The sequence below is a fragment of the Acinonyx jubatus genome, chromosome D1 (assembly GCF_027475565.1).
Source record: "Acinonyx jubatus isolate Ajub_Pintada_27869175 chromosome D1, VMU_Ajub_asm_v1.0, whole genome shotgun sequence".
NCBI lineage: Eukaryota > Metazoa > Chordata > Mammalia > Carnivora > Felidae > Acinonyx > Acinonyx jubatus.
The window spans coordinates 1,179,431-1,205,893 of NC_069390.1; the positions used below are offsets into that span (position 1 = coordinate 1,179,431).

The window sequence follows — 26,463 nt, forward strand, 5'->3', positions numbered from 1 at the left end:
GGGCCGCCGGCGGGGATGAGGTCATGCCGAGCGAAAAAGGCCCTGACGTCACCTGCAGCCAATCAGCGCGCGCGGCTCGGGGGCAGGTGACGTCAGCCGGAGCCCGGCCGCGGGTGCAGATCAGAGGCGGCGGCCGCGGGGGGCGGGGGGCCGGGCTGGCCGCCGCCCTCCGCCCTCTGCCCTCCGCCCCCCGCCCGGCACCGGCTCTTAAAGGGGCCGTGTGGCGTCGCCTCCGTGCTGCCAGGGACCCCCCCCCGCCCCCCACCAACCTTCAGGGAGCCTTCCTAGCCCCGGCGCCCGGCCCCAGCACGCGGGGACCCCCGGCCTCGCGCCGCTCACCGCCGAGGAGGGGCCGGCTGAACGGGTCGTGGCTCGAGGGTCTTCACCCGCCGTGGCCCGGCCGGAGCTGGCGCCGCCTCCCCAGCCCCGCAGCCTTTGTTCGCGCGGGGCCTGCGGGCCCCGAGACCCTCGCGGTCCCGGGCGGCGAGGGCGCTGCGCGAGCTAGGCCCGCGAGCACTTTACCTGCGGCACTGACGCTGACCCTCTCCAGCACCCCTGGAGGTGGGAACCTGGGTTTCCACTTTACTTGGGAGCAAATTGGAAGCTCGGAGGCGAGACGGTTTGTCTCAGGCCACACGTCTCACGAACTCTGGGGAGGGTGTCCCCAGTGCAGTGCTGTCCCCCAGGCCCCGCCGATCACTCCAGCCCCTGATGCTTCTGGTGAAAAGCCACCCCCAAACAGTGCTTATCGGGGTCCACCCTGACAATATGTGTTCTCCCCCAGCCCCCAGTCAAGGCTGTCGAGGGTCTGCCCCCAGGCGACTTGGGGCCCGGACGCTGGGAGTCCAGAGCGGGAACAAACATAGGTAATTACACCTTGAGCAGGGTTGGGCCGGAAACAAACAGGGGCCAGAGACACACGGGCGGTGGGCAGCCTGGAGGCCACCCCAGGAGGTGGTCTGGAGGCTGGGGAGGCACCTGTGGTGCAGAAGGGACCCTCCCTACCCCCCAGGCAGGAAAGACCTGGATGGTCCCTAGACCTGGAGGAGGTCAGGGAGCTGGAGGCAGGAGAGCCGGAAGAAGATATGCACCCACACACCTACTGATTACTGAGCACCTTCTCCAGCAGGGCCCTGTGCGGGGCACTGGGATGTTAGCTCTGAGAAAGACGACAAAGACCATTGCCGTGAGCTGACACTGACGGGAGCCTTTGAAGGTAATTTATTTTTTGGTGGGAGGTGTGACCAGACAGCTCAGATGTTTCTAAAACCCCTTCCCTATGGCTGGCCGATGGAGAGTGAGGTGATCTTTTCTCTAGCCTGAGGCGCCCAGCCTTGGCAGGTCTCCCAGGGCCACCTAGGGGCTCTGAGAGGGGCTTTGGCCCCCAGGGAGTGCAGCACCTTCCCAAGGAGGGAGAGAGCTAGGAGGTGGCTCTCAGCCATCCTTGGTTGAAGAAGGGTCACAAAAAATGTGCCAGGCACAACTGGCCTGTCTTGTCCTGGGCCAGGATGGGCACTCTGGACCGCAGAGCTCTGTGTGGGAGTGCAGGAGGGCTTTGGGTAGCAGGTGGGTCCTGGGCAGGGCTCTGGAGGGTCCCCCCTTCTGATCCTCAGTTCTCCCAAGCAGGCTGAGCCACCTACAGCCTCAGGGCTTTGCACAGAGTAGGTGTGTAGTAAGTGTGTGGGGCCCCCTTTCTTGCTGGCCTGAAGAATGTCAGGGTAGTTGTGTGTATAGGTGGTGCATGGCGGGCGCGGGGCTGGGGGGGGGGGAGGGGAGAGGATGTGTTCCTGGCACAGAGCCAACACCGAGGATTGAACAGTCAACTGGGCCTGTCCTGGAAGGGAGCACTGGTAACCTGGGGGCTATCTGGGGCTGGGGCTGGGACTGGATTGAGGTGTTTCCTCTTTCTGTGATCTGCTAGCCAGAGGCAGACCCTGAGCTCCTGGGAATGCCCAGCCCAGATGCATGGCTGGGACAGTGGTGGGTGGGGGCTTCCCTGGGACCCTGCTATGTTTGGGTTCACTCCATGTCTGAAGAGTGGGGAGGCTGAGCCCCAGGAGGGGACAGGGGGATTCAGGCTGAGCCCAGATGGGGCCAGGTGGCTGGAGGGAGCACATGAGGCCCTTGGGGAGGGAGCACAGAGAGAGCCAGAAGGGCCTGGGAGCGGCAGGAGTTGGGGTTTGTCGGTCTTTGGTCTGAGGAGTTGGGTTTGCTCCCTGGCCAGGGGGGAAGGTGTTCAAGTGGGCTCCTCTTCTGCCCAGCCGGGACGTGGTCAGCACTTGCACGTGGCCTGGGAGTGCCCATGGCCCCAAAGAACTCTGGCTGTGCCCTGGGCAGCTCCTAGCTAGGCCTGAGCAGGTGGCAGTAAGTTGAGGGGCGGGCGATGATGTCCTCACTTCCTTCTGGAAGCTGTAGATGAGTGGGTGGGGGTGGCATGCAGCTTTCTGGGGCTGGACCTGGCCAGGACCTGGCAAGTATGTTTGGGCCATGATTATTCTCCAGTTCTGTCATTTCTGGTGCAAAGGAGCACTTAAAACCTGGAGTTTTGCAACAAGGGGGCAGAGGTTTAGGGAGGCACTGCGAGTTTCCCAGGCCGCTAGCTCTGCCCTAGGTTCTTTCCAGCCCCGTGCTGGATTCTATCCGCGCCCCCTAGGCCCCCTCGGAGGGCCAGCGGCCTGGGCGCTGAGACTCATGCCCTAAGGAGATGCGCAGGGGCAGGGGCGGCTGGGGGAGGGGGCTGCGGTGGGCCCGGGCGCTGGGCGGTGCTTGGAAGGAAGTGGGGTTCCCAGCTCCCCAGCCAGGGGTCGCCTTGTGAGGCCGGGCCAGGTCCAAGCCCGCTGCCCGCTGGGCCCGGGCTCTCCGCGGGTGATCGCGGCGGGCCACGCGGGCCCGGGCCCCCAGCGGTGGAGCGGGACCCGGCTCAGGGCAGCGTCGGGGTCGGGTCAGTCCCCCGCCTGGAGGACCGCGCGCCCGGTGGGGCTGACGCGGGCGGTCCGTGCGCGCCCCCTGCCGCCCGCCTGCGCCCGACCAGAGAGGACGCGCGGGGTGGACTTTCCTTCCTGCGTCCTCGCCACACAGAAAGAAAAACGGGGTCCATTTTTTTTTTTTTTTTTTTTGCCGATTTGCAGCTCGGCGTTTCAGCCAAAGACACACAATAAACGTGTAGCCGTGGCATTGTTTTCCCCACAACCAGATTTTTTTTTTTTTTTTTAAGTCATGGCATTGTTGATAAAATGCGTATCCCGGTTGTCCAAGCAGGTGGGCTTGGACCTAGGGCTTTCCGGTCGCCCCAGGAAGCTCCCCCGCCCTCCCAGCCTCTGACCTAGCGCCCTCACCTTCTGACCTAGCGCTCGGTGAACCTGGACGAGGTTCACCATAACCAGGTGATAAACGTCTGTGTGTGTTGCATTTGATGGACGCGCGGTGATATCTGGACCAAGTTTCTATATTTATGTGATAGATTATTTCCATAGTTTGGTTATTACAACCAGTGCAGGGAGCAGCATACTTCTGTGTGTTTTTCATAACACATTTCAGATTATTTTCTTTCCTGGTTTTTAATTATGATGTAAAAAAAAAAAAAAACAAAAACAAAACCCTGCCAAACACGTGTAATGACGGAACAGACACCTGTTTTTAGCTCTGGACCCAACCATGTCAGCAGGTCTCCGTGTTTGCTTCAGGCTGGAAGAACCACATCGGGGTCCTGGTGGGAGGCAGGCGCTGAGTGGGGGACGTCTTCTCGGTTCTGGCTTTATCATTTCATGGCACGCATAAGTCCTGCATACAGCAGATAGTATTATCTTGTGCGCTTTTCAATATTTCTGTATGAGCATCATGGCACAACATTTCTCCTTCAATTTGCTTTTTCTGTTTTGCACGCGCCAGCCTGTTTTTCCTGGTTGAGGCGGGTGCCCCCGTCCACCCGTTTTAGCTGCTGCGTGTGTAGGTTTGCACTGGAGGAACAGACCGGTTATGTTGCCATTACTCTACTGATGGACATTTAGCTCGTTTGCAAGTTTTTCTCCACGCAGCTGTGTTGCAGCGAACGTTCTGGTGGTTGTCTCCTCGCACCACGTAGCCAGCTGTGTCAGCACGACCTGAGACTGTGTGGGAAGTGCACACTCTCAGCCCCCACCCAAGCCTGCTAAGCCAGAATCTCTGTTTTAACAAGTTCAGGAGATTCGTACGCACGTTCAAGCTTTTGGCTTTCTTTTTGGTATCATTTTATTTAATTTTTAAAATTATACAGTAAAATTGACTCGACTTTTTTTTTTTATTGTGGCAAGATATGCATGATATAAAAGTTGCCGCCTTAACCATTTTTAAGTGTTCAGTTCAGGGGCATTAAGTACGTGCCCATCATGCACCCACCACAACCATCCGTCTCCAGAACTTACTCATCTTTCCCAACTGAAACTCAATCCCCATTAAACAATAAACCCCATTGTCCCTGCCCCGGCCCCTGGCACCCGCCATGCTTCTCTCTGTCTCTACGAATTTGACTTCTCCAGGGAACTTGTGTGAGTGGCACCCTGTGGTATTTGTCCTTTGTATCTGCCTCATGTTACTCAACATCATGTCCTTGGAGCTCATCCATAGGTAGCAGGTGTCGGAATTGCCTTTCTTTTTAAGGCCGAATAATCTTCCATGGTGTGGACAGATGACATTTTGTGTATCCCTTTGTCTGCCGGTGGATGCTGGGCTGTCCCCGTCCTTCGTGTACTGTGAATAACACTGCTGTGAACAGTCTCTGTGAACAGAGACCCTGCTGTGCACTCTTTTGGGTATGTACGTGGAAGTGGAATTATCAGATCACATGACATTTGCGTGTGTACCTTTTGAGGAACCACCAAACTGTTCTCCATGGCAGCTGTACTCTTGTAAATTACCAACAACGCACCAGTGTTCCAACTTTTCGACATCTCAACAAAATTGACACTTTTGGGTTTTGACACCTATGTAGATTCGTGTGCCGTCATCATAATCAATACGGAGCAGCTCTGTCACCCTAAGAATGTCTCCCGTGCTATTTCTTTATGGTGACATACTCCTTTCAGCCTTACCCCTTGGCAACCACTGGTCCGTGCCCATCAGTATGGTTTAGTTTTTCTGAGGACACGACAGGAGTGTGGAATCCTACAGTATGTAAGCTTTAGAGACTGCTATTGTCTTTGACGTTCATCCCGGTTGTTGGTGTATCAATAGCTTGTTCCTTTTTGCTGCTGGGAAGGATTTGATGGCACGTTTAGAACACAGTGTACCCAGTCACTTGCTGAAGGACATCTGGATTGTTTTCAATTTTTTAGACATCATGAATAAAGCCATTAGAAACATTCCCGTGCAGGGTTTTGTGTTAATGTAAGTTTTCATGTCTCCAGAGTACATGCCCTGGAGTATGACCATGGGTCACACGGTGGATATTTGTTTAACTTATCAGACTGCCATTTGCACATTTACCTTTGAGAGACACTGTCTCAGGGCTCTTGGGCCAGATTTCTCTGAGGTGTGTGCCCAGAAGTGGGGTCATCAGGTTACAGGATACGCCTGCCGTTAGCGTCCTGGAAGTTACTAAGTTGCTCTCAAGGTGTGGATATAATAATCACCCACCAGTGAGTTATGGAAGCTCCAGTTTTTATAATCCTTGTCAACATTTGGTGTTTTGATTGTAGCTGCATTGAATTGATAGGTTAATTTGGAGGAGAGCACTATAGGCTCTTCTCATCCATGTACGTGTATTTAGTTTTTAAATGTCCTTCTCTGTTGCTTTAGGATTTTCTCCAGAGAGGTCTTATCCGTTCCTGTTAAATGTATTCCTACTTGCCTTATAATTTCTGTTTCTGTTGGGAAGGAAAGGCTCTTTGTAAAAATCATTTTCTGATTTGTTGTCACTTGTCTGTAGGCTTCCTCTGATTTAGCCTCTCTGAATTCCCTTATTAGTTCCGCCATGAATTTCCTATCAATTCATGTGGACTTTCCAGGCAGATAGTCATACATCTGTGGATCCCCACGTTTGTTTCTTTGCAAACCTGACATCACCCATTTCTTTTTCTTGTCATAGTGCATTGACTAGGATCCCCATCATCATGTCAAATGTACCTGGTGATGGTAACAGTCTTAGCCTGGGTTGCCTAGAAAGCAAGCCAGAGGCAAAGCTTAATCCAAGCGTGCTGTCGAAGGGCCGATCCAAAGGAGGCCAGAGTCGGGGGCCGGAAGAAGTTGCGGCTAGTTGATTGTCTATGCAGGCCATCTCCAGTGAGGCCTAATGGAGACACTGCAACACAGAACAGTCTGCAGGGAGGAAGAAGGGAGAACACTTTATCCACCTGTCTTCTGTTCTCACAGATCAAAGTTCACTTCACGGGGAACTTACTTCCCTGAACTTTGTGTTGTGTGTTAAACCAGCTCTGGTAGGAAACTACTGGAGGGGCCAGAGCTCCTGTGGGTTCAGTAAAGTTGTGCCAGCATACGGAACTTCTTGATGCTGCAGGCATGATGAAGGTCAAACCGAAGACTGGCCCTCTCTGGAAGCAAGGCCATGGACTGGGGCTGGAAAGGGGGGCCAGCAGATATGATGGGGATGGGATGGAGTGGGGTAACAAGCTAGGTCCATTCCATTAACTGACTTTAAAGAGAATATTCTGTAGTTTTCCAATCTGAATTAGCTGTTATCAACACCTGGTCACAAAGCTGTCCTCCTGGGACCTCCCTGCATCACTATTGGTGACTCACCTGGGCATCATGTCTGAAACAGCCATAAAGATTTGCAGCCACTGGGCCCCTTGTACACTTGCTGGGCCACGAGACCTTGGTCTCCCCTGTGACTGAGAGACCTCAGCCCCATGCTAATTCCCCTTCTCGTAAAGGCCATTACATCGGGGTACAGGGGTGTGGGTCAGGCAGTAGGGGTCCTAACAGAGAGCAACCACTGGCCCTCAGTTCCTCTGGCAGACAGCGCCTGACCTCCATGAAGGTCTTGCTTTGTGGCAGCCCTTTTGTTTCGAAGGTGCCCGAGTGCCCCCTTGTGGCCTCTCGTAGCTCCATATATGGCCTGAATTTCTGGGTGTTTGCCCCCTTTATTTTATCTTTGGGGAATTGCTGTTTTAACAGTCACTTCCAGCATGTGGTGTGGCTAGGTCACGTTGGGAAGTATTTGCTACTCCTGTCCATGGTGTGTGTGGTACCAAGGAGACTAGTGTGGGGGGGTGGGCATCCATCTTTATCCAGGGCATTTTAGGTCCCAAAGCTTTACAGGCTCCCAGGAGTACAGGACCTCTGGGTGCTAACAAGGTGGGATATTCTTTAATAGTTCATTGGCCATTGTCAGGTGAGCCACTTGCCCTCAGGCTGCCAGTCTGTCCCTAATATGGCCATCCAGAGCAGCCACAGCCCTCAGGCTTGGGACAGCTCCTCCTGTGGTGTCTGTGGGATCTTACCAGCCTGGAGGATGTCTCTCTGGGTTGGCCATCTGGTGGCCATTAAACAGGCATCCAAATAGCGAGTCTGCAGCATGAATTGTGGGAGATACTTGCTTGTGGCCAACACCTGGGAGAACACGACTTTGTCAGCCCCTTGGCACACGCACCGTCGCCATTGCCCAGTCTGTTGACCCAAAGGGCCCGTTTCTCTTCTCCTCTTTCTGTAGGTCTGTGTCTCAGGACTACTCTACTGTGTGGGGCTATTGCCCTTGGAGATAGTCCTGGTTGTGGCTGGCAGGACAGGGTGCAGCTGTGCTTTCTCTGTGGGGAACTGGAGCTCTCCTGGACCACTATCCCACAGGGGGCAGCAACAATCATGGCACTGCCTGGGTGGCTCGTTTCAGCCCTGCATCTTGCCATTTGGCCTCTAACCATGGACTCCACTCATGTTTATTAGCAGCTATGTTATTTTCCATTTCTCCTATCTCCTCTTTGTTCCCTTTTTTCCTTATTTCTTGCTTTATTTTATATTCAACTATTTTTTTAATCCAACTTCTCTTTTCTGTTAGCTGTTGGGACATATATATATATATATATATATATATATATATATATATATACACACACACACACACACACACACGCACACACATGTATACACATATATATATAATTTTTTAATGTTTATTTATTTTTGAGAGAGAGAGAGAGAGAGAGAGAGAAAGAAAGCGTGAGTAGGGGAGGGGCAGAGAGAGTGGGAGACACAGAAGTCTAAAGCAGGCTCTAAAGCTGTCAGCACGGAGCCTGACGTGGGGCTTGAACGGACAGACTGTGAGATCATGACCTGGGCTAAAGCTGGATGCCCAACCGACTGAGCCACCCAGGCACTCCCATATTCCTGTATATTTTTAAGTGACTATCCTAGAGATTACATTTCATATCCTTGATTTATTATAATATACTATCAATTAGTCATCTCATGACATCCTGAACAAGGCAAGAGCCTTACAACTGTTTAATTTCATTTATCCTCCTGCAATTTACTTCCAAAATGCTAAAAATCTTATGGGACATTAATATATTGTTCCAAGCAGTTCCTTTTCTTTTATACTTATCAACACATTTACAATTTCCAGCACTTTTCACTCAGTCCCGAAGCCCCATGCTTCCATATGGGGCTCTTTTCCTTCAGTCTGAAGAGCCTTTCTTTAGTATTTCTTGTGGTGTGGGTCTTCTGGTGATAATGTCTCTCATCTGAAAACAACTCCATTTCACTTACACTTTTTTTTTTACAGTTTATTTATTTGTTTTGAGAGAGAGAGAGGGAGAGAGAGAACCCCAAGCAGGCTCTGCACTGTCAGATGAGGGGCTTGAACCCACAAACCATGACATCATGACCTGAGCCAAAGTCAGAAGCTTAACCAACTGAACCACCCAGGTGCTCCTCACTTACATTTTGGAGGGTATTTACATTAGGTGTAAGATAACAGATCGGCTGGTTTTTGGTGTTGTTGTTTGTTTTTTAATTTCAGCACTCTAAGATGTCATTCCATGTCTTCTGGCTTCCATCACTTCTACTTAAAAATCAGTTGTCGCTCTTATAGCTGTTCCTTCACAGGTAATGTGTTCTTTTTCTCCTGCTGCTTTTAAAGATTTCTCTTGATCTTTGATGTTTGGAAATTTTCCTACAGCATGCCTCTGCGTGTCCTTCTATCTATTCATTCTGCTTTCAGTTTGCTGAGTTTCTTGAACCTGTAGATTCATGGTTTTCCACAATTCTGGAAAAAAGATATTGTCTTCTCTTCATATAGCCCACAATCCATTGTTTCTTGCTGCTCTTTCTGGGAGTCCAGAAATATGTTTTATTTTATTTTATTTTATTTTATTTTAATTTTTTTTCAACTTTTATTTATTTTTGGGACAGAGAAAGACAGAGCATGAACGGGGGAGGGGCAGAGAGAGAGGGAGACACAGAATCGGAAACAGGCTCCAGGCTCTGAGCCATCAGCCCAGAGCCTGACGCGGGGCTCGAACTCACGGCAGAAATATGTTTTAAACTGTGTTTCAGGTGTCTCATGTTCTGTTCTATTATCATTTTCTGTATTTATTCTTTCTGCACTTCAGTTAGGATATTTTCTATTTATATATCTTTGTGTTTCCTAAATTTGTTTTCTATCCAATGAGTCATTAGTTTTAGGTATTTCATATATTGCATTTTTCAGTATGAGAATGTTTTCCATTTAACATTTTAAAATATATTCTAATTATTGGGGCACCTAGATGGAAGCAGAAACTCAGTCAGTTAAGTGTCTGACTTTGGTGTAGGTCATGATCTCGTGGTTCGTGAGTTCAAGCCCCGCGTTGGGCTCTCTGCTGTTAGCACAGAGACTGCTTCAGATCCTCTGTCTCCCTCCCTCTACATCTCCCCTACTCTCTCTCTCCTTCTCTCTAAAAAATAAATGAACATTAAAAAAAAGTTAAATATAGTCTAATTCCTTACTGAAAAAGCTATCTTTGCATCCATTTTGCTTATCTTTTCCTTTATTTCATTTAATGTATTAATCATAGTTATTTTAAGTTTATGTTTTCTTATTACAATATATGGATTATCCATGGACCGGCTTCTGTTGTTAGCTTTCCTCTTGATTATTGACCATATTTTCCTTCCACTTCCTGTGTCTAGTACTTTTTGAGTGTATGCCAGATATTTGTATAAAAGGGCCATAAAGGTTCTAATTGATATCTTCTAACAGGGATACTTGGCTTTTCCTCTCTTATCCAGGTAGGGAAAGCAGCTGAACACTCCAGTTCGGTAGAGACTGGGCTGGGTTTGGGCTCATTGCACTTGTGTAAGTCTTCTGGGTTTGGCTTTCCTGGTGTTGGTGTTAAGAACCTGGCTTCTCTCTAGCTTCTTGGTGCTGCAAGGCTGTGGGAAACTCTGTCCTTTTCCTCAAATATTTTAAGCTTAGCTCTTCTGCTCAGTAAGCTTCAAAATTTGGAAAATGGCTTAAGGGACACGTGCCTGTGTCTGAGGCAGAAACCTTTTCTCTCGGAGGACGTTGTGTGCTGAGCGCCACGAGGCTACGGGAGATCTCACTTTGCATGTACAAGCCTCAGGTCTAGTTTTGTGCCTCTCATAGATTTGGAAGTTAGCAAATGTCCCAATTTTCTACACCGGCCCTGGTGGTGATTGCGACAGTTCTGTGGGTTTCTTTCTCCTGGCGGGGTCGCTCCTTCTGGGTCAAGCCTGATGATAAGCCCACACCCAGAAGTGGCTAATTCCTCAAAGGAAGAAAACGTGGTGATTGATCCTCAGTTCATCTTGGAAAGCTTTTCCCCTTGAGGCTTGCTTTTATCTGGTCCCCACTGATTCCACAGTGGTCTAACATTATGTATGTATGCTACTCTTTATAAATTGTGGCAAAATACACACAACATAGAGTTTGCTTGTGTCTTTTACTCTATGGGTTTTGAAACTAATTTGGCCTTTTCTAGTTGCTGCGGTGGGATCGTTAACCTTCTATACGTATTACATCTCCATTTGGAAGCAGAAACTTTGCTCTCCTGGCTTTTACTGTCACCATAAACATCCATGTGTGGGTTTGGAACCAGCCTGCATGGTTTTCAATTCTTGCTCTGTAGCTCTCTACAGTGGGACTATGGACAAAGTGTTGCCATCTTGTGATTGCCCCATGGGGGACAGGATCAATTCTCTGCCCCAAATCGGCTCAGGTATCAGACTGAAACACCACACATGCACCAAGAGGGTAGAGAAGGGTTTATTCCTCACATAATGAGATTCTGGGTGAGCAAGGCAGGCACCCAGGCTTGTTTGGAATGACCTGAATAAACAGAGGGAACGTTCTTTGGTTTTTATCATGGTTAGGGGTGAGTCTAGGCTTAAGGTTCCTGCACAGGCTGGAGTTTGAATGGTTTGAATGTCCCTGCCAGTGCAATGGGCTTTCTCATTGGTTGCCTGGTTGTGGGGTAAAAAGAAGGTGGGGAGCTCCTGAGAACTGTCAGTGGTCCAACATCAAAAATGGTGTTGCGTTCTTTATTGCACTGACCCTCTCTATGTTTCACTTTGCATTGGTAGATCAGGGCTGCTGTGAGCATTTGGTGAGGTGGCTTATGCAAAGTGCTTAGCACAGCACCACATCCACACAGGAAACAATTACAGGTCATTTCATTTGGGTCAGATTCCTTCAGGAAAGACAACAGGGCCATACCTACTTCAGCTCAGCACTGAGCCAGGAGAAGGTATGTGCCAGCAGTCCCCCAGATGACCATCGTGATGGGTCCATCTCCTATGGCTGCTTTACCATGCACACAGCATTTCCTATAAGGAAGATGCCATATTAGCAGCCCATTTTACAGGTGTGGGCACAGGTTCCAGGAGGAAAAATGATTTGCTCAGGGCTCCTCAGCTGGTTGGCTGTAGAAGACACACAGAGCGTTTGGAGATGGGGAACAGATGAGCATTTACCAAAGACACTGTGGGAACGTGGGACAGGTCACCTGTTAGCAGGTGCAGGAACTGAGCATGGCTGTGGGTGTTATTCCATTGCACACCCCCTCCCTCCCATCAAAGAAATATAAACAGATAAATACATCAACACAGCAGGGGGTTCTGGGACAAATGGCTTTATTAGATGCTTCCAGGACAGATATCTGAGAAATTAGTGACTGCAGAGTATGCAGAGCTGAGGAAAGCCTGGCCTGTCCCTGCTCAGATGTCCTCACTGGAGAAGGTGCCAGGTAGGCAGGACTAGGGATGGACCTTTTCTGCAAGTGGCTGGGGAAGGTGTCCAGGTGCTGGGAGGAAGGGTCTTGGAAATCATTCTTGGATACAAGTGCCCACTCTATTTCTTGGCAAGAGATCAAACAAACATGCTCACATTGGGAAAGGGAGGCGGATGGACCACAGGACACTGGCATGGAGGAGAGTCTGGATCAGGGGTGCAGGGAAGAGGGAGATGATGGCTGTGCTGGAGCCCATGACTCTTGATCAGGATGGCCCTGCTTTGGTAAGAGTCCCTGCAAAAACTGAAAGTCAGGTCTTGCACTGGCAGCAAATGGGGACATAGCAGCTGGACTGGCAGCAGCCACAGGAGCCACAGGAGTCACAGTCTCCCTTGGAGCCCCCACAGGAGCCACAGTTTCCCTTGGAGCCCCCACAGGAGCCACAGCCCCCCTTGGAGCCCCCACAGGAGCCACAGCCTCCCTTGGAGCCCCCACAGGAGCCACAGCCTCCCTTGGAGCCCCCACAGGAGCCACAGCTGGAGCAGGGACAGGCTGGCACACAGCAGCACACAGGTCCACAGCAGCTGGACTGGGAGCAGCCACTGGAGCCACAGGAGCCACAGGAGCCACAGCCCCCCTTGGAGCCCCCACAGGAGCCACAGCCCCCCTTGGAGCTCCCACAGGAGCCACAGCCTCCCTTGGAGCCCCCACACGAGCCGCCGCTGGAGCAGGCACAGGCTGGCACACAGCAGCACACGGGCTTGCAGCAGCACACGGGCACACAGCAGCTGGAGCCGCAGCCCCCACAGCTGGAGCCGCAGCCTCCAGAACAGCCACAGCAGCCCATGTTTCTGGTGGGTTTTGGGCAGAGTCGGTCAGAGATGCAGGTGCAGAGGGGAGGTGTTCAGGTGTGGAGCCTCCTGGGCCAGGGGCTTTTACATACCTGCCTAGTGGACTTGTAGGAAACAAGGTCACTTCCTTGTGACTGTTTATCCTGTTTTTTTTCAAGCCCTCTTTTCTCCCTGCCAGTGCCTTCCTACTGGCTCAGGTGAGCATGCACTTTCTTTGTTTCCTAAATTTGTCCCCTTCCACTTTTGTTTTGGGCCCTATAATTAGAACCTCAACTCCAGGATGCTGGTGTTTTCCTAGGAGCCCCAGGTGCTGGTCACCTGCCCTCCCTGCTGGCCTCAGGTGCTCTTGCCCGTGCTACCCAACTTCTCCCTGGCAACGTTCATCTTATATGCGTAGATTGTAAAAGTCATCCATGGTCTTTACTGGAAATAGCAAATAATGCCCATATTTGGTATTATTAATACCTAAAGAAAATAATACCCATAATCCTGACACCTAGAGGTGAAATTTTGGTTGCTTTCTGTAAGCATGGACATGTGTATGTATGTTGGTGCTGCCTCAGTTTGCCCGTGCATTTGTCCGCCTTGACTATCAAGAGAAGAATAATCTAGCCCCCAGCCTGGTATTTGAAGAGGAACCCCTTCTCCCACCTGATTATTTCTGAAAACCTCACAAACGTCTCTTGTTACTGCTTCTCCCGTCTCCACTCAGACCATCCGTTCATCCTGAGCTACTTTTCCAGCTTCTGAGTGGGCTCTCCTCCTCAGCCTTGCTCCATGGGAGGAGTGGTTTCTGTGTAGTAACCACCAGCCACTGCAAATGCAAGGCTACTTCGTTGGAGGGATGGTTATAAACCCTGAGGTGAGCATAAGAGGATTACTCTACTGAAAAGGAAAACTTAAGTCTGTGTACCAGATGTCACTACTCCTGAGTGCTCTTGGCCATGCCCTTGGACATTGGCCTCCTGCTGACTGCCTTCTTCCCCCGGCCTCCAGCCATCCACCCGTGGCTGGACCACTCCCTTTGGTATGAAAATTTCCCCCCTTTTCTTCCACTTTTCCTTATTGTCTTTGCCTCTGATTGTGGTCCTGACAAGGGATCCTGCAAATCAGCAAATTATGTGATAATTTCTGTAGACTCCCCTTATTCCTCATGAAGTTAGCCTTTTAATTAATTAAATAGTGAGCTGAACACATCAGTGTGCAGCATCTGTGTCTGGTTTGTGCTCTTATGTCGGGGCTTCCTAGTCCATGGGAAGGTGGTCATCTCTACATTTTCTAGTCTGACTGGAGCTTCTGACATTGAACCATCCTTGCATGCCTGGGGAGGCAACCCAGCTTGGTCCTAGTGTATTTTTATTTTGATACACTGTTGCATTCTGCTGATTAATATTTAGACATGTCTGCATCTCTATCCAGAAGTAGAATTTAGAGGGCCTTCTTAGAAGATGGCAGCTTGAATACACAGCACCTCTTCTCTGCTGCCAACCTTGATTCCAAGCTGCATGTTTTTCAAGGGCAGCAGGCAGAGAGGTCATAGGTGGGGTGGTAGTTGAAGTTCAGGCTTTCCTTGAACCTCTGGGCTTGATGAGGGTTGGGAGCAGAGTCAGAGACCCTGGCCTGGGCAAGGACTGACCACAGACAGCCATGGAACAGAGCACAAGTCATTGCCTGTCCTGTATTGAGGGTTCCCTGTCTCTGTCTCCACACAACTGGGAAAAAGAAGGTGGGATGTGTCCTCTCTACTTCTGGAAGGACTTGGAAACATTGGGGAGCAGAGTGATCCCACCCACAGCCTCACTGGGGATCTGACCTTCCACATCTTGTGGGAATGCAGCCCTTACAGGTGCCCTGGCAAGTGAAGTGGGCCCCGCAGGGCAACAGGGAACATGCATCACACTAAGGATGGTCAAGTTGGGGGGATGAGGAGCCTGGATACCAGGAGTTTCTGGGGGATGAATGGCAGACAAACAAGAGAAGAAGACTAGTTCAGGCTAGTTGAGTACACATGCATGAAGATTAAAAAAATTAATAAACTTTTTTAGCAGTTTTACACTTACAGAAAAAGTTCAACGAAAAGTACAGAGGATTCCATAAACCCCCTTTACCCACAACTGCTCAATTTCCCATATTTCTAACATCTTGTGTTAATATGGTTCCTTTGCTGCAAGTGATGAACCAACACTGATACGTTATTATTAACCAAAGCCCATGGTTTGCATTAGGGCCACTCTCGCTGTTGTCGCACATTACATGGTTTTTGAAAAATCATAATGACATGTGTTTGTGACTATGGTATTGTACAGAATAATAGTTTCACTGCCACCAAATCCTCTGTGCTCTGCCTGTTCATCTCTCTTTCTCTTACTCCCCCAACCTCTGGCAGCCACTGGTCCTGTTACTGCCTCCATGGTTCTGCCTTTTCTAGAATGTCACAGCATAGGGATTACACAGTATGTGGCCATTTCAGACTATTTTTTTCACTTAGTAAGACACATTTAACATACCTCCATGACTTTTCATGGCTGGATAGGTCATTTCTTTTTAATATGGAATAATATTTCATTGTCTGGATATCTCTCAGGTTATCCATTCATCTGGTGAAAGACATCTTGGCCTCTTCCAAGTTTCGACAATATGAATAAAGCTGCTGTAAACATCCATGTGCAGGTGTTTGTGTGGACATAAGTTGTCAACTCCCTTAGTACCAAGGAATGTGATTGCTGAATCATAAGATAAGAGCATATTTAGTTTTGTAAGAAATTGCCCAAAGTGGATGCGCCATTTTGCATTCCCAGCCGGGTGTGTGTGATGGTGTTTTGATCGGCATTTCCTGAATGACATGTGATGTGGGACATCTTTTCCTGTGCCATCTGTGTTTCTTCTCCGATGGTGTGTACATTTGGACCTTTTGCCCATTTTTAAGCTGAGTTGTTTGTTTTTCCTATTGTTGAATTTTAGAAGTTCTTTGTATATTTTGGATGCCAGTCCTGTATCTGACAAGTGGTTTGGGCTTTTACCCCCGGGCTGTGTCTTGTGTTGTCATTCTCTGAGTGTCTTTCCTAGAGCAGATGTCTTTCATGTTAGTGAGGTACAACTTACCACAACTTTCTTTCAAAGATGAGCTTTCAGTGTTGTGTCTAAATCGTCACCCAACCCAAGATCACCTAGATTTTTTCCTGTTGTCTTCTAGGACTTTAATAGCTTTGTGTCTTACATTTAGGTCTGTGATCCATTTTGAGTTTATTTTTGTGAAGAGTGTATGGTCTGGACACAGCTTCTTTCTTTCTTTTTTTCTTTTTTGCATGTAGATGTCCAAGAGTTCTAGCATCATTTTTTTTCAAGTTTATTTTATTTTTTTTTGAGAGAGAGAGAGAGTGAGGAGAGAGAGAGGGGGAGAGAGAGAGAGAGAGAGAGAATCCCAAGCAGGCTCTGTGCTGTCAGCACAGAAGTTGATGCAGGGCTCAAACTCACAAACTGTGAGATCATGGCCTGAGCTGAAATCAAGGGTCAGATGCTTGAACTGACTGAGCCATCCAGGTGCCCCCCCCCAAAACAGTTGACTTCCTATATTAACCTTGTATCCTGCAACTTTGCTACAGTCTCTTATTAGTTCTAGATTTTTTTGTTGGTTATGCGGGATTTTCATGTCATGTCACTGAAAACTAGAAAACCATGATTAAAAAAAAACTAAACAAACAGTAGCAGGTGCTGATAAGGATGTGGGAACTCCTCACCGCCGGTGGGAATGCAGGACACTGGAAGATACTTTAACCATTTCTTGCCAAACTTAGCGTACTCTTACCACGGGATCTGGCAACCACACTCCTTAGTATTTATCCAAAGGGGCTGAAAACTCATGTCCACACAAACTCCTGCACACAGATGTCTACAGCAGCTTTGTTCGTAATTGTCAAAACTTGGAGGTGGCCAAGGTGCCCTTCAATAGGTGGTGGACAAAGTGTGGGACATCAAGATGATGGAATACCATTTAGTGCTAAAAACCAAGCTATGAAGCTGTGAAAAGTCACGGAGGCACGTTAAAGGCCCCTTTCTAAGTGAAAGAAGCCAATCTGAGTTGGCCACAGACTGTGTGATCCCAATGCCATGACGTTCCGGAAAAGGCAGAACTGGGGAGACAGTAAAGAGATGAGTGGTTTTCAGGGTCTGGAGGGAAGGGAGGGATAATGGGCAGAACACGGAGGGAAACAACTCCATGTGGCACCGAAGTGGTAAGTAGAGGCCATTATACATGTGTTAAAACCCGTGGGATATATGACATCACGAGTGAACCGTACTGTGCACCGAGGACTTTGCACCCAATGACGTCTGCACAGACACATCTGTTTTAACAAACGCAGCCTCTGGAGGGGACATGGACAGTGCCCAGGCTGCGTGTGTGGGGACAGGGGCCTGTGTGAGGCCTCTGGACCACTCGGAGAGCGATGGGGCTGAAACAGTGCTCTGGAAGATGTGGCAGAAGGAACATGTCAGATCACAGAGCGGGATCAAGAAGGTGAAGCCACAAGAGGAGGGGTGAGGACCGGACCAGGACACCGTACGGCCACTGCAGGAATTTCACGGGGAGGCGGAGAGATGGGGGATGGGGCAGTCACGAAGCACCTGCTGGAAGACATTCCTAGAGCCCAGCAGCAGCAGGCCAGTCAGCCGCTGAGAAGCTCACTGGGTCTCAAGGAAGGTTGCTGGGAAAATGAAGCCTGAGGAGTTCCCCAGGGAAATGGTCAACAATGGAGTTACGGAGGGAGATTTCAGTCTGTCATTCCCACCAGTCTTTTGGAACTGGGCTTATCTTTGGACACAAAAATAAAAGGATAGAGACTGAATTATGCAAATGACAAGTCCCAATGCTGAACTTGGGAGCTGACGCCGACTGTAGGGCGACGTGGTCCAGGCCGCCCCCTGCCAGGACCCCGCAGCTTGGCCACGGTTATGGCTGCAGGTGGGGTGTTGGCTGCTGACTCAAGGCCATGCTCTCCAACAGTTTCTGGGTTGATTCCTGGTGATTTCTTTGTGCAAGTGGACCATCCTTCCAGGCCTTTTCAGTTTCTTTACCTCCTCTGCCCTCGGCTGGTGGTCTCCTTAACTTTGCTCTTAACAAGTGCAGCCCCTCCCCCACTCCCCCTACTCTCCTGTGCCCTGACCTCACCAGGACCCTCAGTCCAGGGACACCAGACCCTCTTCACCGACCCTCAGTCTCTCTGATGACTTCTTCTTCTTTGGTAATGGCTGGTTGGGATAAAATTCGCGCACCATACAGTTCACCCACTGAGGGCGCACAGCTGAGTGGTTTCTCATGTGTTCCTAGTTGTGCCACCGTCATCAATTGTGGAGCACATGCACCACCTCAGAAAGAAACCCCATACTCTCTAGCTCCCACCTCCCATTCATCCTCCCCCGGCCCCGCCTTATGCAGCCACTCATTTCTTTCTGCCTCTATATGTTCACCTGTTTGGGAAATTATGCAAAAATGAAATGCTGTAATCTGCGGTCTTTTGTCATTGGTTCCTTCCACTGAGTGTGATGTTCTGAGCCTCCTCTATCTTGTGCATCATTTATTTTTATTGTACATTGTTTAGCAATAGTATTTCATCTTATGGATAAACTACATCTTTTTAATCTGTCCGTCCACTGATGGACATCTGGCTGTTGTGAATTATGGTGCTCTGAGTGACTGAGTGCACGTCCCTCTGTGGACGGATGTTGTCATTTCTCTTGGACGGATGCCTGGGGTGGACTTCCTGGGTCATGCGATGGCTTCAGGTTTAACTTTTGGAGGAACTGCCTGGCTGCATCGACTCACATTCCCACCAGCAGCTAAGGGGGTTCCATTATGTCCAGTGTCTGCTATTATGTCCCCTTTCATATCATGGCCATCCTGGTGAGGGTGGAATGGTGCACTCTGTGGTTCTGATGCGAATGATGTCGGGAACAGTTTCATGTGCTTGTTGGCCTTCTGTATGTCTTCTTCAGAGAAATACCTATGAAGATCCTTTGCCCATGTTTTAGTTGTGTTATCTTTGTATCTTTCTTAAATGTTTATTTTATTTTTGAGAGAGAGAGAGAGAGCACAAGCAGGGGGAATGGGCAGAGAGAGAGGGAGACACAGAATCGGAAGCAGGCTCCGGGATCTGAGCTGTTAGCACAGAGCCTGAGGCGGGGCTCAAACCCTCGAACCATGAGATCATGACCTGAGCTGAAGTTGGACGCTCAACTGACTGAGCCCCCCAGGTGCCCCTCTCTGTCTTTGTATTTTTGAGATGCAAGAGTTCTCCATGTATTCTGGACACTTGACCCTTATCAGTTCTCGATCCATAGGTATTTCCTTCATCTGGAGGCTGTCGCTTCACTGTCTGGACCAAGTCCTTTGCTGCACAAAATCTTAAAATTTTGATGAAGTCCAATTTGTCTACTGTTGCCTGTGCTTGTGGTGTCACATCTGAGAAACCGCTGGCAGACCCAAGTTTGTGAAGATTTGCCCCAAGACTTTTTCCAAGAATTTTATAGTTTTGACTCTTAAATTTGGGCCTTTTGATCCATTTTGAGTTAACTTTTTCATATGGAGTAAAGTAAGGCTCTGACTATTCCCTTGCATGTGACTGTTCAGTTTCCCCAGCATCATATGCTGAAGAGACGGTCCTTTCCCTCTGATCTGGACTCCCTTGTCAAAACCTGGCCGTGTATGTCTGGGCTGTCTGTCCTATCCCATTGGTCTGTGTGTCTGTCGTTAAGCCAGTGCTACACTGTCTTCATCACTGTGGCTTTGAAATCAGGAAATGTGGAGCCCCAACTCTGCTCTTCTTTTTTTAAAAAAAAATTTAATGTTTATTTATTTTTGAGAGAGACAGAGACAGAATGCGAGTGGGTTAGGGGCAGAGAGAGACACACACACAGAATCCAAAACAGGCTCCAGGCTCCAAGCTGTCATCACAGAGCCTGATGTGGGGCTCGAACTTGTGAGTCGCGAGATCATGACCTGAGCCGAAGTCGGATGCTCAACCAACTGAGCCACCCAGGCACCCCTCTGCTCTTCTTTTTAAACATTGTTTTGGCTACTCAAGGTCCCTTGAGTTTCCATATGAACTTTTTTTTTTTAAAGTGTATTTATTTATTTTGAGAGGGAGTGGAGGAGGGGCAGAGAGACATGGACAGAGAGAACCACAACCCTGGGATCATGACCTGAGCCAAAACCAAGAGTCAGACACTTAACTGCCTGAGCCACCCAGGCATCTTGAAGTTCTTTTCTTTATTTTTTTTAAATTAATTTTATTTTTTAAGTTTACATCCAAATTAGTTAGCACATAGTGCAACAATGATTTCAGGAGTAGATTCCTTAGTGCCCCTTATCCATTTAGCCCATCCCCCCTCCCACAACCCCTCCAGTAACTCTGTGTTTGTTCTCCATATTTAAGAGTCTCTTATGTTTTGTCCCCTCCCTGTTTTTATATTATTTTTGCTTTCCTTCCCTTATGTTCATCTTTTCTGTGTCTTAAAGTCCTCATATGAGTGAAGTCATATGATATTTGTCTTTCTCTGACTGGCTAATTTTGCTTAGCATAATACCCTCTAGTTCCATCCATGTAGTTGCAAATGACAAGACTTCATTCTTTTTGATTGCCAAGTAATACTCCATTGTATATACATATCATATCTTCTTTATCCATTCATCCATCAATGGACATTTGGGCTCTTTCCATATTTGGCTATTGTTGATAGTGCTGCTATAAACATTGGGGTGCATGTGTCCCTTCAAAACAGCACACCCGTAACCCTTGGATAAATACCTAGTAGTGCAATTGCTGGGTTGTAGGGTACTTCTATTTTTAATTTTTTTTTGAGGAACCTCCATACTGTTTTCCAGAGTGGCTGCACCAGTTTGCATTCCCACCAATAATGCAAAAGAGATCCTCTTTCTCCACATCCTTTTCAACATCTGTTGTTTCCTGAGTTGCTAATGTTAGCCATTCTGACAGGTGTAAGGTGGTATCTCTTTGTGGTTTTTATGTGTATTTCCCTGATGATGAGTGATGTGGAGCATTTTTTCATGTGTCAGTTGGCCATCTGGATGTCTTCTTTGGAGAAGTGTCTGTTCATGTCTTTTGCCCATTTTTTTCACTGGATTATTTGTTTTTTAGGTGTTGAGTTTGATAAGTTCTTTATAGATTTTGGATACTAACCCTTTATCTGATATGCCATTTACAAATATCTTCTCCCATTCCATCAGTTGCCTTTTAGTTTTGCTAATTGTTTCCTTTGCTGTGCAGAAGGTTTTTATGTTGATGAGGTCCCAATAGTTCATTTTTGCTTTTGTTTCCATTGCCTCTGGAGACGTGTGGAGTAAGAAGTTGCTGTGGCCAAGATCAAAGAGGCTTTTGCCTACTGTCTCCTCGAGGATTTTGATGGCTTCCTGTCTTATATTTAGGTCTTTCATCCATTTTGAGTTTATTTTGTGTATGGTGTAAGCAAGTGGTCCAGGTTCATTCTTCTGCATGTCGCTGTCCAGTTTTCCCAGCACCACTTGCTGAAGATACTGTCTTTATTCCATTGTATATTCTTTCCTGCTTTGTCAAAGATTAGTTGGCCATACATTTGTGGGTCCATTTCTGCATTCTCTGTTCTATTCCATTGATCTATGTGTCTGTTTTTGTGCCAGTACCATACTGTCTTGATGATTACTGCTTTGTAATATAGCTTGAAATCCCGGATTGTGATGCCTCCTGCTTTGGTTTTCTTTTTCAAGATTGCTTTGGGATCTTTTCTGGTTCAATAAAAATTTTAGGAGTATTTGTTCTAGCTCTGTGAAGAATGCTGGTGTTATTTAGGTAGGGAGTGCATTGAATGTGTAGATTTCTTTGGGTAGTATCGACATTTTAACAATATTTGTTCTTCCTATGGAGCATGGAATCTTTTTCCATTTTTTGGGTCTTCAATTTTTTTCATAAGCTTTCTATAGTTTTCAGTGTATAGATTTTTCACCTCTTTGGTTAGATTTATTCCTAGGTATTTTATGGTGTTTGGTGCAATTGTAAACGGGATGGATTCCTTGATTTCCCTTTCTGTTGCTTCATTGTTGGTGTATAGGAATGCAACCGATTTCTGTGCATTGATTTCATATCCTGCAACTTTGCTGAATTCATGAATCAGTTCTAGAAGTTTTTTGGTGGAATCTTTTGGGTTTTCCATATAGAGTATCATGTCATCTGTGAAGAGTGAAAGCTTGACCTCCTCCTGGCCTACTTGGATGCCTTTTATTTCTTTGTGTTGTCTGATTGCAGATGCTAAGACTTCCAATACTATGTTGAATAACAGTGGCAAGGGTGGACATCCCTGCCTTGTTCCTGACCTTAGGGGGAAAGCTCTCAGTTTTTCCCCATTGAGGATATTATTAGCATTGGGTCTTTCATATATGGCTTTTATGATCTTGAGGTATGATCCTTCTATCCCCACTTTCTTGAGGGTTTTTATCAAGAAAGGATGCTGTATTTTGTCAAATGCTTTCTCTGCATGTATTGAGAGGATCATATGGTTCTTGTCCTTTCTTTTATTGATGTGATGAATCACATTGATTGTTTTGTGGATGTTGAACCAGCCCTGCATCCCAGGTATCAATCCCATTTGGTGGTGGTGAATAATTTTTAATGTATTGTTGGATCTGGTTGGCTAATATCTTGTTGAGGAGTTTTGCATCCATATTCATCAGGGAAATTGGTCTATAGTTCTCCTTTTGAGTGGGGTCTCTGGTTTTGGAATAAAGGTAATTCTGGCTTCATAGGAAGAGTTTGGAAGTTTTCCTTCCATTTCTATTTTTTGGAACAGCTTCAAGAGAATAGGTATTAACTCTTCCTTAAATGTTTGCTGGAATTCCCCTGGAAAGCCATCTGGCCCTGGACTCTTGTTTTTTGGGATATTTTTGATTACTAATTCGCTTTCTTTACTGGTTATGGGTCTATTCAAATTTTCTATTTCTTCCTGTTTCAGTTTTGGTAGTGTATATGTTTCTAGGAATTTGTCCATTTCTTCCAGATTGCCCATTTTGTTGGCATATAATTGCTCATAATATTTTCTTATTATTATTATTTCTGCTGTGTTGGTCATCACCTCTCCTCTTTCTTTCTTGATTTTATTTATTTGGGTCCTTTCCTTTTTCTTTTTGATCAAACTGGCTAGTGGTTTATCAATTTTGTTAATTCTTTCAAAGAACCAGCTTCTGGTTTCATTGATCTGTTTTTTTTGTTTTGTTTTATTTTGTTTTGGTTTGGTTTCAATAGCATTAATTTCTGCTCTAATCTTTATTATTTCCTGTCTTCTGCTGGTTTTGGGTTTTATTTACTGTTCTTTTTCCAGCTCTTTAAGGTATAAGGTTAGGTCGTGTATCTGAGATCTTTCTTCCTTCTTTAGGAAGGCCTGGATTGCTATATACTTTCCTCTTATGACCACCTTTCCTGCGTCCCAGAGGTTTTGGGTTGTGGTGTTATCATTTTCATTGGTTCCATGAACTTTTTAATTTTCTCTTTAACTTCTTGGTTAGCCCATTCATTCTTTAGTAGGACGTTCTTTAGTCTCCAAGTATTTGTTACCTTTCCAAATTTTTTCTCGTGGTTGATTTCGAGTTTCATAGTGTTGTGGTCTGAAAATATGCATGGTATGATCTCGATCTTTTTGTACTTGTTGAGGGCTGATTTGTGTCCCAGTATGCGGTCTATTCTGGAGAACGTTCCATGTGCACTGGAGAGGAATGTATATTCTGCTGCTTTAGGATGAAATGTTCTGAATATATCTGTTAAGTCCATCTGGTCCCATGTGTCATTCAAAGCCATTGTTTCCTTGTTGATTTTTTGATTAGATGATCTGTCCATTGCTGTGAGTGGGTGTGGAAGTCCCCTACTATTATGGTATTACTATCAGTGCATTTCTTTATGTTTGTGATTAATTGATTGATATATTTGGGTTCTCCCACATTTGGCGCATAAATGTTTACAATTGTTAGGCCTTCTTGGTGGATAGACCCCTTAATTATGATATGATGCCTTCTTAATCTCTTGATACAGTCTTCAATTTAAAGTCTAGATTGTCTGATGTAAGTATGGCTACTCTGGCTTTCTTTTGTCGACCATTAGCATGATAGATGGTTCTCCATCCCCTTATTTTCAATCTGAAGGTGTGTTTAGGTCTAAAGTGGGTCTCTTGTAAACAGCATATAGATAGATCTTGTTTTCTTATCCATTCTGTTACCCTATGTCTTTTGATTGGAGCATTTAGTCCATTGACATTTAGAGTGAGTACTGAAAGATATGAATTTATTGCCATTATGTTGCTCATAGAGCTGGAGTTTCTGGTGGCGTTCTCTGGTCCTTTCTAGTCTTTGTTGCTTTTGGTCTTTATTTATTTGGGTTTTTTCCCATCTTTTCTCCCCTCAGAGAGTCCCCCTTAAAATTTCTTGCAGGGCTGGTTTAGTGGTCACAAACTCCTTTAATTTTTGTTTGTCTGGGAAACGTTTTATCTCTCCTTCTATTTTGAATGACAGTCTTGCTGGATAAAGAGTTCTTGGCTGCCTATTTTTCTGATTCAGCACACTGAATATATCCCACCACTCCTTTCTGGCCTGCCACGTTTCCGTGGACAGGTCTGCTGCAAACCTGATCTGTCTTCCCTTGTAGGTTAAGGGCTTTTTATCTCTTGCTGCTTTCATGATTCTCTCCTTGCCTGAGTATTTTGTGAATTTGACTATGTTATGCCTTGTTGATGGTTGGTTTTTGTTGAATCTAATGGGGGGTCCTCTGTGCTTCCTGGATTTTGATGTCTGTGTCTTTCCCCAGGTTAGGAAAGTTTTTTGCTATGATTTGCTCACATAACCCTCCTACCCCTATTTCTCTCTCTCTTCCTCTTCTGGGACCTCTATGATTCTGATGTTGTTCCTTTTTAATGAGTCACTGATATCTCTAATTCTTGAATCGTGCTCTTTTGCCTTAATCTCCCTCTTTTTTTCTGTTTCATTATTCACAAGTTTGTCCTCTATATAGCTGATTCTCTGTTCTGCCTTATCCATCCTTGCCACTGTGGCATCCATTCTAGATTGCAGCTCAGTTATAGCATTTTTAATTTCATTCTGACTAGTTTTTACTTCTTTTATCTCCGCAGAAAAGGATTCTAATCTATTTTCAACTGCAGCTAGTATTCTTATCATGATTCTAAATTCTGGTTCAGATATCTTGCTTGTATCTGTGTTGGTTAAGTCCCTGGCTGTCATTTCTTCCTGCTTTTCTTTTGGGGTGAATTCCTCCATTTCATCCTTTTGAAGGGAAGAAGTAATTAATGAGGTAAAAAAAAGAAAATATTAAAATTAAAAATTAAAAACAAACAGACACACACACACACAAAAAATCGAATAAATGATGCTTAATCCTAGGTGTGTTTTGGTCTGGGTGTTGAAAGGGGCTTGATAGATTAGAGAAAAAAGGGGAAAGAAAAAAAAGACACTTGAAAATCACTTGAAAATTTGAAAAAAAATGAATACACTGAAGTAGACTAAAATGAAATGATGGAAGCAAAAAAGAATTTGAAAAAAATTTATACAAAAGAAAAAAGTATAGTAGAAAAAATTAAGGAAAAATATTTCTAATAAAAATTGAAAATAAAAATGTATTTTTTTTCTCTTTCTGTATTCAAAAAAAAAGAAAAGAAATGGAAAGGAGAAAACTGAAAAAAGAGAAAGAAAGAAAATTGAATAGATGGACCAGTGAACAGACTGAAATATGACTGAAATCACTTTGATTTCCCCTAGAAGTCAAACTATGAAGCGCTTTATAGTCCGTAAACTAAGCAGACGGAGAGACTTGTGTTCCTGAAGAGTGAGGTTGGCCCAGCTGAGCGGAGCTTAGTGTAACGCTTCTGTTCTCCACTAGATGGCGCTGCTAGCCTACTGGGGTGGATTGCCGTGGGGCTTGTGGGTGTGTATGCACATGCGCAGGAGTGCTGAAAATGGCGTCACCCAGCTACCCAGTCTCTAGTATCCGAACTCTGTTCTCCCCGATCAGCAATCATGCCCCGTCCTTTGTGTTCAGCTTCTGTCCGCTCCCCGCTTTTACACTGTCCGTGACCGAGCCCCAGGCAGCACCTTCCTCCTGAGTTTTGTCTCAGCTGCGGCTGTTTTTCCTGACCCCTTACTTCTGAGGGACTGCGGCTTTCATCTGTTCCCCTCTGCGGGAGGGTCTCACTGAGGAATGGTTGGTGCCTGCTGCACCCAGGAAAGTTTGCAGGACCGGGCTGCTGCCGCTGCTGCCCAGAGACTGCGGCCGGGTGCCAGCCCACCCCAGAAAAAGTTCGTGAGGCAGTGTAGCAGCAGCACTTCAGGGATTATGGCAAATCACAACATGCATCTGGTACCAGGCCTCACCACCCCCCCCACGACCTTGTTCCAGCACCAGCGAATGTGG

General features: G+C 46.9%; 1 long non-coding RNA gene across 3 annotated transcripts in view; it reads left to right on the top strand.

Moving 5' to 3' along the window:
• Window positions 1-184: 184 nt before the first annotated feature.
• The window catches only part of LOC113596789 (uncharacterized), a 113,770-nt gene continuing 87,491 nt past the window's right edge, over window positions 185-26,463 (top strand). Inside the window, exons 1-2 of one of the 3 annotated variants that reach the window (XR_008290213.1) lie at window positions 185-866; window positions 1,013-1,216. This is a non-coding gene — a long non-coding RNA (uncharacterized LOC113596789). The remainder of the gene's footprint in view (window positions 867-1,012; window positions 1,217-26,463) is intronic. The other 2 variants (XR_008290214.1, XR_008290215.1) reach the window with 2 other exon arrangements.